A 7,331-nucleotide genomic window follows, 5' to 3' on the forward strand; every position below is an offset into this window, starting at 1 on the left:
GAAGGCAAAGCAGTGTTCCTAGCCTCATTCTTCAGATGTGGAAACTAAGGCTTGAAGACCTCCCAGAGGTCACACACTAGTAAGTGATAAGGCTAGGGCTAAAATCTCAGGTCTCTGGATCTCTATATTCAAAAAAAAAAAAAAAAAAAAAAAAAAAAAATATATATATATATATGCGCACCTGGGTAGTTTGGTCAGTTAAGTGTCCAGCTGTTGATTTTGGCTCAGATCATGAACTCACAGTCCATGGGATCAAACCCCATGTCGGGCTCTGTGCTGACAGTGCAGAGCCTGCTTGGGATTCTGTCTCCCTCTCTCTCTGCCCCTCCCCCACTCATGCACATGTGTGCTGTCTCTCTCTCTCTCTCTCTCTCTCTCTCTCTCAAAATAAATAAACATTTTAAAATATCATATATATAGATAATTTTATATAAGAATATATTATTATATATACAAGAATTCTATATATTCTATAATATATATTATATATTTATAATATTATATATATTCTAGGTTCCCTCTCTTTCCTAAAGCTAAAATGTCATTTAGCTGGTAGGTTATCAGAATAGAGGGAACCTGGGGCACCTGGGTGGCTCAGTCGGTTAAGCGTCCAACTTCGGCTCAGGTCACGATCTCACGGTTTGTGAGTTCGAGCCCTGCATCAGGCTCTGTGCTGACAGCTCAGAGCCTGAAACCTGCTTAGGCTTCTGTGTCTGCTTCTCTTTCTCCCTTCCCCACTTGTGTTCTGTCTCTCTATGTCTCTCAAAAATAAATAAATGTAAAAAAAATAAAATAAAATAGAATAGGGGGAATCTAAGCCTTTGAGAATTTAACAGATCCTCATTTATTTCTTTGGGGAGATGACAGAAGGAAGTTATCCTTAAAATTTAGCATCCAAGCAAGCATAAAAGTCAAAGGAGAAGATGAATGTGGAGAGGTCTGTCAGCACTGAGCTCAGCCCAGTTGGCAGAGGATAGTAGGAGACTATGGCCCCTTATACCTGGATCAATAGAAGGCCAACTGATAAAATCTGAACATAGCTTTACATAAATAGTAAATCTTCCCTCCATCTTGAGCAAGGAAAAGGCTAGGGGTTTCCCGTCTAATGTTCGACAAATGTGGGTTATTTGCCAAGAACAAAGAAGCCCTTAAAATCAATCGTCCCTGGAAATATTCAAAGAAATCAAGAGATGAATCTATCCACTAAAACTTCTGATACAAGATGGCAGACTGAACAGGACTTTACTTCCCCTCTTCCTAAAATTATTGACATGCCAGTGAAGAAGAAAAAAGGGAATATATCACGTGAAGGAAGCCTGCAGAAGGTCAGAAATTTGATAGATTTCTCAAAATAAGGAGAACAGACAAAATTGTCCTAGCAGATAAAACAGAGAGGAAGCAGCAACAGCCCAGAATGTAAAGCAGAGTAAGCTGTAGCTAAGGTTTGAGTCATTCTGGGGGGGGTTCTGAGGTCAAGGTCAGCAGGAATAGAGAATGGAGTGGGAAGTAGAACAGAAATCAGCATGGCAAACTGAAGACCTGTCCCTGGAACAACTGGAGAGTAAGGCGCATTCCCACTTTTACCTTTGGAGAACTGTCAGCTGAGAAATTACTCCTTGGAAAAAAAACAAGACACACTTAACAAAGAGATAGAATGGTTTTTTTTAGGGATAAGAAACAAGTTTCCTGGTTCATGTGCTAGACCTTCAATGGGCACTGGCTGTTTTGCCTGCCCTGCATTTATTCCTCTTTCTTTTAGAACCCAGATTTTGTTTTGAGGAACCACTCATCTTGCATTGCCTCTAGTCTGGTCAATCAAGAAACTGTGGACCAAACTGCCTTCCTCTCTTGGCCAAGGGGTGGACACCTGACCCAAGTGAGGCCAGTCAGATCACCTCTCTAATAGACTGGCACAAAGACTCAACATGGCTCAAGTTCTTTCTTCCATCCTGAAGAGACCATTGGTTCCTAAACCTTGGTTTTGCCTTGAGGTAAATCCCTGGAAATGTTCTGGTTCCTGTGGGTCCCAGCTCCTGTCCTGCCCTGATCCTGGTTCTTTCCACTTACGCTAGACTTTATACACTATTCCATATCTTTCTTTTAAGTTTCCCTCACATCCAAAGAACCATGACTAATATATAAACCTAGAGTCAAGCCTAGTAAGCATTTGCCTCCTCACTCATAAGTAAGGCTGCCGGTCCGCACATGCTAGTTCCCGGCTGACAATGGAAGCTCCCGTTCAAAGGAGTGACAGGCCTACACAATAGGGAAATGCTAACAGCACAAAATAGAAGGACCTATCTAGATGATCCAATATCTGACCTCAAAAGAAACAGCTAATTAAATGACAAGAAGACAACCTAAAACTAATTGTAATCAGCATACCTAGAGAGATTTAAGACAACTAAGCCTAAAAAACCTAGGGCAGACTTCAGTAAAAAAAAAAAAAAATTAAAAAAAAAAACAACGGTATTTTTTTAAGTTACTAGAAAGGCTACAAGAAAAAGCCATATAGATCTCCTGGAATATAGAGCAAAAATCAAAGAAATGGAAACTATAACCAGAATGTTAAGAGTCATATAGAGGACTAGTGTGGGAAGTCTCCCCCAACATGAGTTTCAGAAGGAGAAAACAGTGCAAATACAGGAGAAGAAAATAGGAAATAAATAACAGAAAGAAATTTCTCAGAGCTGAAGAAAGATATATGGTTTCAGATTACAAGGGCTCAGCAAGTACAGAAGAGAGAAATAAAAACGACCCACACAAGGATACATCACTGTGAAATCTCAGAACACTGAGACAAAGAGAAGATCCTTTTGTCCTGAGACAAAAACAAATGAAAGCTAACTATAGAAGAATGAGAACTTGACTGGCGTCACATGCATCAGCAACAATAGACATTAGAAAATAGTTCTCAAAGTGCTAAGGGAAATATTATTTTGAACCTAATATTCTATACATAGCCAAACTCTCAATGAAATGTCAGGTAAAAATAATGGCATTGTTTACCATACAAGAACTCAAAAAAAAAAAAAAAAAAAAAAAAAAGACCTCCCACCCTATCTTTTTGGAAAATAAATTCTTTTAAAAGTAACCGCAAGTCAACAACAACAAAAAGAAAAAAGGAAAACATGGGACCCAGTAAATAAAGGACCCAACCCAGTAGCTCATTAAAAACAAAACAAAACAAAGGGCCCAAGGTAACATTTGACAGTTGTGCAGCAGTAATCAGTCTCAATTAAAACAAGAAATCAGGAGCGCCTGGGTGGCTCGGTCGGTTAAGCGTCCGACTTCAGCTAGGTCACGATCTCACGGTCTGGGAGTTCGAGCCCCGCGTCAGGCTCTGGGCTGATGGCTCAGAGCCTGGAGCCTGTTTCCGATTCTGTGTCTCCCTCTCTCTCTGCCCCTCCCCCGTTCATGCTCTGTCTCTCTCTGTCCCAAAAATAAATTAAAAAAATGTTGTAAAAAAAAAATTTTTTTTTAAATAAAAAAAAAAAAACAAAAAGGAATGAATTCACATTAAAATTCTGATTAAGCAGCTGGATGGTCTTGGTGATAACATGAAGGTATGTACCTCTTCTGTCCAGAGGGAAAAAAGACAAACAAAAATTCTGGGGCGGGGGAGGGGCGGGGGGCAAAGTAGGAAAGTAAGAAAGTCACAACTCAAACATGAAGCTAACTAAAACGCAGCACGATTTTGAGTTAGTTTGAAAGTGAAAAGACAATCCATATGATGTTGATGTTCGGAACCACCTACCTCGTGAAGCTCGGTTTTTGTGACATAGGACTACATTTCCTTCCAATAGCACCTCAGTGTTCTATGTGAAATAACATTTACGAGAATCATAACATGATAAACACCTTTTACTAGTGCCTCCTTATTGTAAAATAAAGCTACAGAAAACCCACAAAACAGCAGTAGAGCTTAATGAAGTACTGAGGAGAGCATCCACGTAACAATCACTCAGCTCACGGAATAGAATGTTACCATTCTCCCCAGAAACTCCCCCATTTTTACCATCCCAATCTCAACCCTCCCTCCCTGCGATGATAAGCAGTCATTTCCTTGGCTACTAATCATTTTATCACCAAACGTGCATCCCTAAACATCATACAGTTGACCTCAAACAACACAGGGATTGGAGGGGGGGGAGGGGGGGCTGACCCTGCACAGTTCAAAATCCAAGTATGTATAACTTTTGACTCCTCAAAAACTTACCTGCTAATAGCCTATTGTTGACAAGAACCTGACCAATAACATAAATAGTTTATTAACACGTATTTTCTATGTGATATTTATTATATACTGTAATCTTACAATAAAGTGAGCTAGTGAGAAGAAAATGTTATAAAGAAAGCCATAAGGAAAACACATTTATCGTATTGTACTGTATTTATCTATAAAAATCTGCATGTAAGTGGACCCGCAGAGTTCAAACCTGTGTTGTTCAAGGATCAACTATACAATGCAGCAGCTAAAACCTCAGGCTCTGAGGCCAGAAAAATGTAGGTTTGAATCCTGACTGTGTGACCTAGGCCAAGTGAGGGCAACCTCTGTTCCCAGGTTTCCCATCAGTAAAGTGGAAACAATAAGGCTACTACCTCCCGGGGTCACTGTGAGAAGGAAATTAAATAATGCGTATAAAATGCTTGCACATTGCCTGGAACGTTGTAAGTTACCTGCTATTATCCTCATTACATTGAGGGTGTAAATTACATTTCATGTCCCTGCAAAAGGCCTAGGAGTCATTCCTGGTAAAATCTTAATGAACCAAATCAGCTGTAGCTTCTGGAGAGAAGAAAAAGGAGGGAGGCAGGGGGGGCACCTAAGCAAAAACAGTCAATATGTTTCCAGGAAAGCAATTAAGGAAAATAGCCACAACTAATATGAACCAGCTACTAAGATTTGCAAGATACCTAGAGATTTCCTAACAATTAGTCCTTTATGAAAAGTTTTGTTTGTTCCCTAGTAGGATTTTGAGATTTTATTTAATTACCTTGATTTGGTCCCAGGTCTTAGCAATATTCTTCTGGCGTTCTCTGCTCCACAGGGCTTCAGGACAGACAAGTAGAAGCACAGCCCTCAAGGATTTTTTCCTTCCCCCAAAGGAAACCCAGCAGTAGCCTCTCCATTGTTAATTATTCTGAGGTTTTTAAAGGTGCAATTGTTTAAGGGATAATCCTTCTTGGCTTTGTAAGCAGTCCAGAACCTGGCTGGTATCAGGAGCCAGTTCAGGAAGGAATCAGCCTACAGCTGGGGAGACTTCCAGAAGGACCAACCTTTATGAGTGTCTCTGTAAACCCAAATGTTTGATGGATCCAGAAGATAGCACATAGGGCTTGAATTCCAGGGGTTGTAAATTCTGATCCTAATTCAGGCACCCAGAGCACCTTCAAGGAATCTTCCTCCCTCCCTTCTTCCCTCCCTCCTTCCCTTCCTTCCTACCTTCCTTCCTCTTCCCTCATTATCTGTTGCTCACCAACCATGCTAAGTACTGGAAATAAAGAGATGAATAAAAAGAGTTCTTTCTAGATTATATAGATACCGATATCAGAGCTATAGATGGCAGCATTCTCTAATGTGAGAAAAGTAAGTGGTACAAAAAGATCCATTATGCTTTGAATTCAAATGATTAAATGACACTAAATCAGAGGGAAAGGGGAAGAATTCTCCTTTCAGATCCCTTTCAAGCCTTCTGATTATATCAAGGAGAAAGTTTCCTTTTTGTGCTAGCCTTAAACAAGCCTCTACCATTTCCTAATTTCCTTTTTTAACTAATGAAGAGAAGGCCTCCAGCTCAGTTTTCTGCAAGTAACAATAGCTAAAAGTTTTAAAAGTTTTATTCTTTACTGGGTTTATTGCCATGGATACCTATTATTTATGGCAGGTAATAGTGGCACTTAATTTACAAATAAGTAATACAACGTTTTGTTTTAAAATATATTACATGGATTAAAATAAAAAGTGACAGAGCCTGGATGGCTCAGTTGATTAAGTGTCCAACTCTTGATTTTTGGCTCAGGTCACAATCTCATGGTCACGATATCAAGCCCCACATCAGGCTCCCAGCTGGGTGTGGAGCCTGCTTAAAATTCTCTCTTCCTCTCTCTCTGCCCCTCCCCATTCACACTCTCTCTAAATAAAAGTAATTAATTAAAAGCGGCAATAATCATAATAAAGTAAATAGCACTAGTGTAATGGAGGGTAAGGCAACAATCTTGAAGGTGTTAACGCAGGTAACTGGAGTTTGGGAGTCAAACAGATATAAAGAATCCTAGTGTCTATCTTCCTTACAGAACCATCATAAGGATTAAATATGAAAAGAAGTGTTAATAAGCTTTGAGAAGAAACTCAAAGTCATTCCACCTAAGGTACTGGAGGAAAATTCATATACAAACCTGTATGTTAACAACCACAGTCATTTGAAATAAAGATGAGAGCAAAAAGCTTCCCTACTCTACTTTAATATTTATATGATATTCTTCCCCTTACTTAGGATATTTCTTCATAACAGCTGAGACTTCATTTCAAACAAATCTGTGTCCCATTCTAGCACAACTCTATCCAAATTACTTCATTTCAAGTCTCTTAAAGATAAGTATTTTTAGGATTAAGTTCTTTATTTAGAGGTCAAGGCTCAAATTTATCCTCTTGCATCATTGGGGACTGCTGGCCCCTGGGTGTCTGTGATGGTTAATTTTATGTATTAGTCAACTTGACTGGGCCATGGGGTACCCAGACATTTAGTCAAACATTATTCTGAGTGTTTCTTCAAAGGTGTGGTTGGATGAGATTAACATTTAGATTGGTAGACTTTAAAAATAGAATAGATTACCATTTTAGTCAGTAGAGTAAAGCAGATTGCCCTCCATACTGAGTGGGATACATCTGATCAGTTGATTAGGAATGAAGGGAACAAACACCCAACCCTCCCCCGAGTAATAACGTTCCAGCTGACTGCCTTCAGACTTCATCTGACTTCATCTACAACGTTGGCTCCTCCTGACTGACAACTTTCAAACTGGAACATTGGCTCTTCTCAGGTCTGCAGCCTGTTGGCCCACCTTGCAGGCTGGACAGTCAGCCTCTATAGTTGCAATTTATATAGAACCAATTTATATGGCCTTTTAAAAATTTTTACATGTATCTTGCTCAACTTACAATGGGGTTACATCCCAATAAACTTATTGCAAGTTGAAAATATTAAGTCAAAAATGCATTTAAAACACTTAATTTACTGAACATCAAAGTTTAGCCTACCTTAAACATGCTCAGAACACTTACATTAGCTACAGTTGGGCAAAATCATCTAGCACAAAGACCTATTTTA

This window comes from Prionailurus viverrinus, chromosome F2 (assembly GCF_022837055.1).
Source record: "Prionailurus viverrinus isolate Anna chromosome F2, UM_Priviv_1.0, whole genome shotgun sequence".
Lineage (NCBI taxonomy): Eukaryota > Metazoa > Chordata > Mammalia > Carnivora > Felidae > Prionailurus > Prionailurus viverrinus.